Here is a 12298-nt window from a genome sequence, read left to right on the forward strand (position 1 = left end):
CCATTGCATGAAGGGTCTGCAGGGCCACAAGACTGTGGAGGGAACATGGGTAGGAACAAGCCAAAGGAACCAAAGAGCCAAGAGAGCCAAGGTGAGCTTCTTTGTTTGGGGGATTATGTGTTCCCAAATTTTCCCAGACTTGGATTGGCTCCACCAGTCCTAGCCAATGAGATCTATTCCCAGGTTTGACTGACCAGCACCTTCCCTAAGTCACCCCAAGTTTACTACGCATGTGTCTGTCCTCCCCTTTGTCCAGTCCCTTCCCACAGGGCTCTGCAGGGAATGGACCAGTGGCTCCCTGAGGAGTGTGACGTTGCAGCTTTCTGGTGAAGCTGCCCAAATGACCATGCTTATGATGTCTGGCCTTCCACTTTGCTCTTTTCCTATTATTATTAGCTCATCACAACGGTGTCAAAACCACTAAAAAACTCCCACCCTGTTCTTTTGAATCTCAATTTTGAGTTATTCCGAAAACATTGCTGCTGTGTTGTTATCTAAGGCTGGGTTACTCATAATTTTTGTTATGTAGATATTATTTCCTTGAAAAATTTGAACCAACATTTGCCATCTTAAAATACAATTAAAAAATGTTTTTCATCCTCCCTTATATTCCATTTCTCACATCTCAACAAAATGTTGTTTTAACAGCATGGCATTTCATGGAGTTATACCTCTTAAGGGTGTGGTGTATGTTTTTTCTCTACCATTTTCTTATATTGGCAGAGAGGTACTTAAGCATAAGAGAGTGGGAGCAATAATGATTACATACTTTTTTAAAATATATTTTTTATTGATTTTTTACAGAGAGGAAGGGAGAGGGATAGAGAGTTAGAAACATCGATGAGAGAAACATCCATCAGCTGCCTCCTGACACACCCCCTCCTGGGGATGTGCCCGAAACCAAGGTACATGCCCTTGACCGGAATCGAACCTGGAACCCTTCAGTCTGCAAGCCAACGCTCTATCCACTGAGCCAAATTGCCTAGAGCTTATTACATACTTTTGTTCAAGGAAAATATAACATGCATATATAAATAATTAGCATTTGGAAGTAGATTGCAATATAAAAATTTGTCTTGCCTTTTTTTCTTTCATATTATAAAATATTAATTTCCTATATTAATTAAAAAAAATTTTTCACCACATTATTGTAGGTAATCTTAACTTCATTTGGAGGTGAACTTCTTCTTTTTCTCCTTCAGAATACATAATAATAGCACAGAAAGGTAGGCTTCTCCTGTAATTAACTTTTCATTATTCATATGGACATTGTGGGTATATTTCCCTTGATATCATGAATGCATTCAGTTCACAACCATGGCCTTTTTTGGGGAGAATCAATATTCACCAAAAATTAGAGCACTTCAAGTGGATTGCTGTTAAGATATTGGTCCATATTGGTCTCTGAAGTTATAGACAAATTTCTAAATAAGGATTCTTGCAGGATCTTATTTCTTTATTTTACTTATTTTATTTTATTTACTGATTTTTAGAAAGAGAGGAAGGGAGAGAGAGAAATGATTTGTTGTTCCATTTATTTATACATTTACTAGCGGCCCAATGCATGAAATTAGTGCAAGAGTAGGCCTTCCTTCCCCCAGCTGCCAGCACCGGCTTCCCTCTGGCACCTGGGACCCAGGCTTCCCTCACAGCCCAGGCTTCGTCCGGAAGGTCGTCCAGAAGGATGTCCGGTCTAATTAGCCTATTACGCTTTTATTATTATAGATTGGCTTTTCCTTATATGTGCCCTGGATGGAACCCACAGTCTTGGCATATCAGGACAATACTCTAACCAACTGAGCTCCCCAGCCAGGACACGATCTTATTTCTAAACCTATGTCTTGGTAAGAACAATAAGTGTCTCCTTCCTATAATTAAAGGGAAACAATACTTACTTAAAACAATAATCAAACATGACTAAGATTTTTGTTTTTACTTAATAAATTTTGTAACAGGGGTTTGAAGGCAGCACCACCAGGAAAAAAGAAACAAAAACTACAACATCCAGAGTACCGAATATTTTATTGTTCCCTAATGTGGTTAAATTTCAAAGATGAAAAAGTTTGCCATAGTGTTTTGACTCTGTACAAACAAGACCAAACAAACAAATAAAAGTTAATAACAACCTGGAAAGCTCACATGGCTTAGATAATAAACAATAAGATAGTTGCTTGTTTGGTGTTCGTTTTTGCTTTTTGGACCTCTCTGCTATTGTAATTGTTACCCAGCTCCCCCCAGGCTAACTCTTAGGCAAAGCTGAAGAATTCATCCAAACTCGTTCAGGGCTGGAGTTTCTAATCATGAATTTGTAGAGCTAAGTTTGGGATTCTAGATTGAAGAGTGAGGAATTTGCTCAGGATTTAGCTAGACAAGCTTACTTTGAATACATAAACATATCCATTAATAAACAGTAATAGGTACCTTTATAATTGTGAAACATGATGGAAAAACAACAGGATCCAGAGGAAACTTCTGGTGGCAACCCCTTTTTTCTGTGGTGGTCTTTCTGAGGGTGAAGAGTCTAATAGTGGCCCCACTTTTACCCTGCTATCTTATTTTTCACTCTTCTTCCTGATTCACATATTTTGTGGGGTGTTTTGACAGTGTGGTATGGGCAGAATATCAGCATTGGGTTTTCAAAGATGTATAATTTTATCTTAGTTTACAGCTATATCTAAAATTGCCCAGAAGTGTGGGAAATGGTGCAACCAGTCTAGATGTTTCTATATCTATGGCTGGAATGCCCCAGAAAATTATCATATTATATCTAAAAGTAAGCATGAGGCCCCTTCTTCAGGACTGATTCCCTGTGCTTGTTGCTGAGCTAATCCAGTTTCTTCCCCTTCCTCTCCTTTTATTGATTGATGAAAGAGAGAGAATGAGAGAGACACGTGTGTGTGTGTGTGTGTGTGTGTGTGTGTGTGTGTGTGTGAGAAACTTGTTGTTCCACTTCACTTATTTAGGCATTCATTGATTGATTGTTGTATGTGCCCTAACCAGGGATAGAACCTGCAACCCTGGTGTATGGGGAAGATGCTCTAACCAATTGAGCTATCAGCCAGGGCTTCCCTTCCTCCCCTAAACTCAGGGCACTCACATGCTAGCTATGTCCTTTAGCTCAGCCCTTGACCTTCAGGAGAAATCTGTACAAAATGGAATATTCCACACTATAATGGAGATTTTCCTCATATCAATCATTTTTCTTTTCCTTTGATAGAGCTTTGCATTTTCATTTTTCTGAATGTTTCTGCCTGTGACCATTCTATAGAGGTTATGAGGGGAAAGAAAATTACACATCACATACCACACAAAACACAAAGATTTCTCTTACTTGGTACTCCCTTCCCCCTCTGTTATTTTGTTTCTTGTTTGGGAAATGCTTTCTGTTGCCTGGCTTTTTTTTTTTTTTTTTTTTTAAATATATTTTATTGATTTTTTACAGAGAGGAAGGGAGAGAGATAGAGAGTTAGAAACATCGATGAGAAACATCGACCAGCCGCCTCCTACACACTTCCCACTGGGTATGTGCCCGAAACCAAGGTACATGCCTTTGATCGGAATCGAACCCAAGACCTTTCAGTCCGCAGGCCGACGCTCTATCCACTGAGCCAAACCGGCCACGGCAGTTGCATGGCTTTTGATCAGTTGTTTCTCCCTTCTGTTGGAGGGCAACCACATTGACTGGAATTTGAATCTTTTTCACGGACCCCAGAGAGTCCTGGGGACAGCTGATAGGCTGTCTCCACTCGAGCTTCTGGCCCCCACTAGCTTGTCTGGTCCTTTGTGATGGATTTAAATGCTAGATCTTCCTACTGATGCCTTTAGTTGCTAGTTTATAGGTGATAGTTTTTTTTAGGCTGTGGAATTTCTGACTGATTTCCAGTACTCCATATTATTTCTTTTCAAGTTCTTTTATAGCTTCCTTATTATTTTGATTTCTGGATTTGTTTTTTCCTTTCTATGAAATAAATACCCTTGATATAATGGAAATGTTTTCTTTTCTCTACTTGGTTGTAGGTTCCTAAGGGCCATGACCTTTCTTTATCTTGGAATCATTTTTAGGGCTTTGCACATAATTAATGTTCAATAAACGTTTGTCGAATGGAGTTGAATTGTGTCTTTCATCTAACTTCCTAATAGGACAGTTGAAATTAATTTAGAAAGCAAGTGTTCTTAATACTGTCTTTACAAAAATAAAGAGAAATCAAATTAGAAAGTTTACTAATAGGAGAGTTCAAAGATTGAGGCAATTGAAGATTGAAGCCAATAAAAAACATTTTGATGACTTTGCTTGTATTGAAAAGATCACCTCCAACATAGAGTTATAAGTTTTCAAGAATAAGTAAACTAATTTCTCAGAGGCATAAAATCACTTTCAGACTCATAGCTGAAGGGGACCTTAGAGATCATACAGTGTAAACTTATTTTACAGGTGATGAAACTGATGTTCGGTTGTACAAATGACTTTCTCATATTCATACAAGTAGTTAGTGGAAGAATAAGGTTGAGGCACAGTTCTGCTCATAAGAAGCTCAGCACTTTTCCTATGTACTGTAGTTCTTTTAGCATAATGTAGTTATTTATATATGTGCTATCTCCCCCAAAAGGGTCATACGTTAATGGAAGACAGAGGTCATGTCTTTTTTATCTTGCTCTTTATGGAAAATAAATAGGTATAATGCCTGGCAAATATGGCTGCCAAATAAATAGTAGGTTCTCAATTAACTCCCTTTGAATTAAGTTCTTACCTGATGACATATGATTTTTCTTGGCCTCACAAGAAGCCACTTTAAAATGTTTTTTAAATTAGTTTTACTTACTTAAAAAAAGTATCATTATTCTTATTCTTAGTCCCCACCTGAGGATATTTTTTAAATTGATTTTAGAAAGAGAGAAATATCGATTTGAGAGAGACCATTAAAGGGTTTGCCTCCCACAGGCATCCTGTCCGGGAATTAAACCTGAAACCCAGGTTTGTGCCCTGAACAGAAGTTGAACCCTAAACCTTTTGGTGTACGGGACAACACTCCAACCAATTGAGCCAACTGGCCAGGATGAGAAGCCACTCTTTATTTATTCATGAAATATTTGTTAATTACCTACCATGTCCCAAATCCCATGTTAGTATCAAAATGAGGATTAAAATAAAGATCTCTTTTCAGCTTGGAGTCTATATTAAAATATTACTGTAAGATGGTAAATATGCAGTTAGAAAGGAAAGGAAGTAAATTCTCAGCTGATCTATTTCCTTTTTATAGATTCATTTGCATTTCATAGAATTTTAGTGCTAAAGGGAACTTAAGGTTACCTAAGATCACATTGTCAGTAAATGGCAAAGCTAGGGCCAGGATGAATGACATCTCCCTCAAAATCCAGCATTCTCTCCATTACAAAGAATTCCTTCATTTTGCATTTTTGGAATAACATATGCGCTAGTTAAATTTATGAATGTTAATAAAAAAGGAGATCCATATTTCTTCTGGATTAGATATCAAAATGCCTGAAAGGGGGTGGGAATTATGGAGAGAAAATAGGGTAGGAAGACAGCCATTGATTCTTAGCCAAAAGAACAGAAAATGCTCTAATCATCTGCTTCAAATTATAGGATATTAGAACCAGAAGGGTCCCTGGAGAACACCTAAGCAAACCCTGTTAGTTTCCTGATGAAGATGCTGACTCAGAGAGGTTCCAGTAACTTCAACAATGTCACACAGTAAGTTACTACCAGAGGCAGGTATCCTTATTCCTCATCCCCAGGCCAGTATTTCCTGAGCTTCAGTTATTTGCAAACTATCCTTTTCAATTTGTCTGAATCCACACTGTATTAGAACTCACTTAATATTTTTATTTGCTAACTCATTTTTAAAAATATAAAATTTTCTAATATGTAATGTATTTTAAAACTTCAATTTATTTTAATAATGATTTTTTGTCATTATCATAAATGGAAAACCAGTATTGTTTAGTATAATAAGAAGGTAAATGTAAAAATTAAAACTTTGGGAATATTTCTAAATTCCACTTAATTACTCCTCTTGCTGAAGGCATGGAACCTGAGGCTTACTCTCTTTTTAAAGAGAGAAATAAGCAACTGTCAGGGACCCAAAATGATAATTCTTGAGGTAATCAAAGACTATTGAAAAGGGAATAGCTTTCTATGTATTCTATGTCATTTTATGCTGCAGCTGATTTCCACGTAAAATCATTTTGTGTACTACTAGCAATTCACACCCCACATTTTGGGAAACACTGCTGTACCCTATAATGGCATTTACTGAAAATGTGTTTTGACTTTACTTTTCTTTTATTTATTGATGTTGAGAGCAAGAGAGCGAGAGGAAAGCTGAGAGAAAGAGGGAGAGAGAAGAAAGAGAGAGAGAGAGAGAGAGAGAGACAGACATCGATTTGGTTGTTCCACGTATGTATTCATTGGTTGATTCTTGTATGTGCCAAGGCCAAACCTGAAACCTTGGTGTATCTGGAAGATGTTCTAACCAACTAAGCTACCTGGCCAGGGCTTGACTCTACATTTTTTATCCTTGGGTAACATTGTATTTCACAAATGTCAGTTGCCTCTTATCTAACCTGTGTTTTAAGAGCATCGATTGTTATTGTCTTATCCCACTGAGGAATGAACTGAGTTCCAGAGAGGTTTCGAGAATTATACCAGCAGTGATAAGATAACTGAGCCAAGGGGCAAATAAACCAGGAGTTTAAATTCCTGATAAAGATTTGGCCACTTTCCTCCCTTCCTAGATGTGATCTGGGAATCTAGGAGTTGTGCAATCCATGTTGACTCCAGGTGTCAAGCAAAGGGCTAAAGAGGGCGGGGAGACGGCTAACCTCAATTAAACTGTCTGCTCTTGCCAGGTTAGCTCATTTAACCTCCCAGCAACTGTAGCCCCACTTTACAGATACGGAAACAATTTGTTTGTTTTTTTAATATATTTTTATTGATTTCAGAGAGGAGGGGAGAGGGAGAGAGAAAAACATCAATGATGAGAGAAAATCATTGATTGGCTGCCTCCTGCATGCCCCCCATTGGGGATCAAGCCCGAAACCTGGGCATGTGCCTTTGACCGGAATTGAACCCGGGACCCTTCAGTCCACAGGCCAACGCTCTAACCACTGAGCCAAACCAGCCAGGGCCAGAAACAGTTTTAAAGAGGCTAAATAACTTTTGCAAATTCACACCACTTATAGTAAGAGGCAGAGCCAGGATTCAAACTCCTCTTCCTGATTTTTCAAGCTCATGTGTTTTATTGACAACATGAAGTTATCGATCTGGAGACCTGGGTGTTAGGGTAATTTTCCCACCAAACTGAAATCTAATACTGAGCTAAAGATCAAAGGATTCTGATCCAGTATCTCTGCCCCTTTTGCCCAGTCATAGGTTTCCTAAGTTTTCTTATCACCTCAAACAGGGCCCCAGGGATTAATGTAGTAGGCCTCTCATTCCATCTCTGTTCCTTGTACAAGAACCTGCATAAATGCCATTGGGTCCTTATTTTATATTGCATCCTACTGTTATGTTATTAGAGCAGTGGCAAAATTTCAGAAATTGGTTTTAAAAATTGAAATTCCAAAATTAATGCTGTTAAGAATCAAATAAATTAGACTAATTTTTTAAATATATAGAAATAATCCATACGGAGAGACAATTTATAAATCATTTGACTTGGCTATCCCCTAAATCTTATTAGGAAGGTTTTTGGTAGGTACGGGAGGGGATTCTGAGGGCAAACTGCTTGAAGGGAAGTCATTAAAAGAGAGACTGAAAGGGCTGAAACATGGGGAGAGTGAAGGGATCTTAATGACTAGGATTCAGAAGAACTTAGGGATGAGGAGCAAAGTATGTATGTGGGGCGGGGGGGGGGGGGGGTAGATATAGGGATGGTGAGGAGTGAGGGGACAGGAGATGATGAAGGAGGAAGAAGAGAGACAGTTTTCTCCTTTCTTCAGCTCCTTAGCCTGGCCGCTCTGCTGGCAGCAGCTCTTGCATATATTATAAAGCTTTTTCACATCCCTTGAACAGATGATAGTGCCCTAGAAAATAGAGCCTCATTGCTGCTTTTGCTCCCTTTGGACAACAGCTCCTCCAGGAGAACATCATCATCCTCTCATGCAACCTCTGTGGATGCTGTACCCCACAGTTCTCATGTTGCTAAAGCCATGGCACTGCTATCTTCAAGGCCCACTGTATCATATATTTTAATGCATACATTTTGTAGAATATCCGGGAAATACCCCTGAGTGTGGAAATGAAGGTTCTGTTTTTCATTTTATTTATTGAAGTGTAGCAAAACATTAATGGACGCATATCACATGAGGAGCCAGCAAGTGACGTATCCTCTTATTTTGCAATGGTTTGTCTTATGCAATCATTGATTTTGGATAATCTATCTACCATTCATTTCACCCTCAACACAGCCTAGTCCACACATATACCAAAAAATTCCAAAAAGCTGGGATCTGCTCTCCTATCAGTGTCTTTGTAATATTTTAAACCAGTGATTATTCTGCCATTGGAGAGATTCCAATTTTATTGATATACTAGAGGGCCGGTGCACGAAATTCATGCATGAGTAGGGTCCCTAGGCCTGGCTGGCAATCAGGGCTGATCGATTAGGGCCTTCTGGCTGCCAGCTGGGGCTTTCCTCTGTTCCATGCCACCCCCTGGTGGTCAACACACGTCATAGCAAATGGTCGAACTCCCGAGGGGACAATTTGCATATTCGCCTTTTATATATATAGATCATTTGAAAGCACAAAGAGATTATTTCAGAGTCATACGGCAAGACAAAGTGGTATCCTTGAGTCAGCTACAAAAACAACAGTCAAAACCTTTCATTGTTTGCCAACCTCTTGACTTGCTCTTGGAAAAAATGATCTCAAACCAAAAAGTGATTTTAAACAAATACCTCTAGAAGGCAATTCAATCAGAAGGTAGGTAAGAAGGCATTGAAAGAGTATGTAGTCCCATAAATGAGCTTGTCCTCAGGCCCAGACATGTTCCATCCCAGGATTCTAAAAGAACCTACAAATATGATCATAAAGCCAGGGTAGCAACTCCTTGATGAGAAGTCAGGAAGAAAAATGTTAACTGAATTTGTAACATGTTGAGGAGCTGTACCCAGAGGGGTTGATGAATGGAATGAAACCAACCTAGAGGAAACTCTCCAAGAGAGATTCTTTGGGGAATTAAAAATCAGGAAGAACAATCATCGATCAGAAAGAACCACATGCCGAACCGGTTTGGCTCAGTGGATAGAGCGTCGGCCTGCGGACTCAAGGGTCCCAGGTTCGATTCCGGTCAAGGGCATGTACCTTGGTTGCGGGCACATCCCCAGTAGGGGGCGTGCAGGAGGCAGCTGATCGATCTCTCTCATTGATGTTTCTAACTCTCTGTCCCTCTTCCTTCTTCTCTGTAAAAAATCAATAAAATATATTAAAAAAAAAAAAAAGAAAAGAAAGAAAGAACCACAGCCTGGAAAGTACGTCATTGGGTCTAGAGAGGAGAGGTAGCAGAGTTCAGTGGAAAAAGTCCAGTACTTGAAGTCTGGAATTTGGTTTTCTCTTCCTGACAATTCACATGACCTAGGGCCGTGGTCGGCAAACTGCGGCTCTCGAGCCACATGCGGCCCCTTGAGTCTGGCTCTTCCTAAGCCTTAGGAGTACCCTAATTAAGTTAATAACAATGTACCTACCTATATAGTTTAAGTTTAAAAAATTTGGCTCTCAAAAGAAATTTCAATTGTTGTACTGTTGATATTTGGCTCTGTTGACTAATGAGTTTGCCGACCACTGACCTAGAGCAGTGGTCAGCAAACTGCGGCTCGGCAAACTGCGGCTCGTGAGCCACATGCGGCTCTTTGGCCCCTCGAGTGTGGCTCTTCCACAAAATACCGACTTCTGCGCATGGGCCATGAAGTTTCAATCGCAGTGTACGTGCGCGCCCGCATGTGGTATTTTGTCGAAGAGCCACACTCAAGGGGCCAAAGAGCCGCATGTGGCTCGCGAGCCGCGGTTTGCCGACCACTGAAGGGTACACAGCCTTCCGTTGCAGTCATAGAAATGCTTGGTGAATAAAAGAGAAAGTATCTATGAAATGCTCTATAGCTCTAGAAAGAAAAACTATGTATGAAGAATTTAGCTTCCAGGCATCACTGGATTCATTAGAAATTTATGTAGTGGAATTACCAACTGATATGAGGAATGAGCTGCAAGTTATGGAGAAGCAGGCATGCTAAAATGGGTGTCAGTAAATTAGTAAGATAATACCTGTTCTTTTGCTTTGAAATAGGACTAGCAAAGCTGCTAAATACAAAATTTGGTTTTCTTCTGCCAAAGTAGAACCATTTTCCTTGAACTTATCCTTACCTCTTTCTTGTTGTTTCCCTCCCAACTTTATCTTTTTTTTTTCTGTTTAAAAACTTCCCATCCATCTACTTTGGGTGAAGGTAGGAGGGGCATTGCTAAAGGATTAACTAACCTAACTTTTCTCACCATTCTCTTGACTTAAATTAGCCTTGATATTCTCAAACATGTTTCTGTATATGAACTTGGGTGGAAAATATTTATGCTGAGAGGAAGGTCAAATTGGGGATATAGAAGAATTGGCAAGGAATTGAAATCCAAATGTTTGAGTCATGAAAAGGAAATAAATGAGGCTGAAATATGATCAAGCCATATGAGGAATCAAAGTTTTTTCTTACGTGAAAATTATTGTTTAGGGCATTACTATGCCAGTCCCAGAACTCAAGACTTCAAGTTTATGAAACTTAGCTCTTGTTATCTTGTTTCAATAACTTCTTAGGTTTGGATTCATTTAGTACACTACGTACAGATGAAAGAAAGCAGAGAGGTGGGGAGAAAAGAGAAGCCTGAGCATATGTTGCCAAGATTTTCTTTTTGTAGCAAATGACTTTGTTTTTTCTTTTTTCCTTTTTTAAAATTAAATTTATTAGGGTGACATTGGTTAATATGATCATATAGGTTTCAAGTTTCTATGTTACAAGATCTGCATATTGCACCATGTGCCCCCAACAAAGCAAATGACTCTTAAATAAGGAAGAGCTCATTCTCTTATCCCTTGAAATCTTACTGTTTCATATTCCTCCCCAAACTTGACCTTCCTTTCAACTTGTATTGAAATCTCTCCAGAACTAAATTCTATTGTCTAACTCAAACGATAACTTTTCTTATTTCCTTCCTTTTCGCCTGCCCTATAACAAATAGGTGGCATGGACTTTTTTATTAAAACTTTCTTATAACCAATGTTTATTTATTTTTAAAATATATTTTTATTGATTTCAGAGAGGAAGGGAGAGGGAAAGAGAGATAGAAACATCAACTATGAGAATCATTGATCGGCTGCCTCCTGCATGCCCCCTACTGGGGATCAAGCCCACAACCTGGGATGTGCCCTGACTGGAATGAATCGTGACCTTCTGGTTGAGTGTCATAGGTCGACACTAACCACTGAGTCACACTGGCTGGACACCAATGTTTATTTTCATCAAAATATTTCATGCAGTTAGTTTAGGGAGTTAATGCTTTAAAACAGACATACCCAAAACAAAGGCTCCTGATGCCCTCAACTCCCTTTTCATCATTACTTCCTGCCACTCATAGGCAACGATTCAACTGTTGTTTTTTTTTTTTTTATCTCTCTTGACATTTACCTCCTCATTTCTAAGAAGGGTGTGTATATTATCTCTTTTTACTTTGTCACACAGCAATTTTATGTCAGGCAATTGTGAAAAGCTTAAAGATGTGCACAATACCTGGCCAGTGTGGCTCAGTGTTGACCCATGAACCAGAAGGTCAAGGTTCGATTCCTGGTCAGGGCACATGCCTGGGTTCGGGGCTCAATCCTGGTAGGAGGCATGCAGGAGGCAGCCGATCAATGATTCTCTCTCATCATTGATGTTTCTATCCCTCTTTCCCTCTCCCTTCCTTTGAAATCAATGAAAACATATTAAAAGGAAAAAAAAAAAGATGAGTACAAGCACTGACTGGTTTGGCTCATTGGATAGAGCGTCAGCCTGCAGACTGAAGGGTCCCAGGTTCAATTCCGGTCAAGGGCACATGCGCAGGTTGTGGCTTGATCACCAGTAGGGGGCATGCAGGAGGCAGCTGATCAATGATTCTCTCTCACCATTGATGTTTCTATCTCTCTTTCCTCTCCCTCTCTGAAATCAATAAAAATATATTTTTTAAAAAGATGTGTACAAGCTATTCCGATCAAGTTTATTGTTCCTCAAAATTCAGATATTGAGTTTAATTTTGTCTTCGA

At 39.3% G+C, this 12298-nt stretch overlaps 1 protein-coding gene across 1 annotated transcript in view; it reads left to right on the forward strand.

The window, feature by feature from the left end:
- The window catches only part of NF1 (neurofibromin 1), a 330198-nt gene that overhangs the window by 3011 nt on the left and 314889 nt on the right, over positions 1–12298 (forward strand). The window contains exon 2 of the mRNA XM_070395208.1: positions 5606–5713. The gene's annotated coding sequence lies outside the window, so the exon portion shown is untranslated. The remainder of the gene's footprint in view (positions 1–5605; positions 5714–12298) is intronic.

This window comes from Myotis yumanensis, unplaced genomic scaffold (genome assembly GCF_028538775.1).
Source record: "Myotis yumanensis isolate MYYU_CA2020_CCGP unplaced genomic scaffold, mMyoYum1.0.hap1 SCAF_16, whole genome shotgun sequence".
In the NCBI taxonomy this organism is placed as follows: Eukaryota; Metazoa; Chordata; class Mammalia; order Chiroptera; family Vespertilionidae; genus Myotis; species Myotis yumanensis.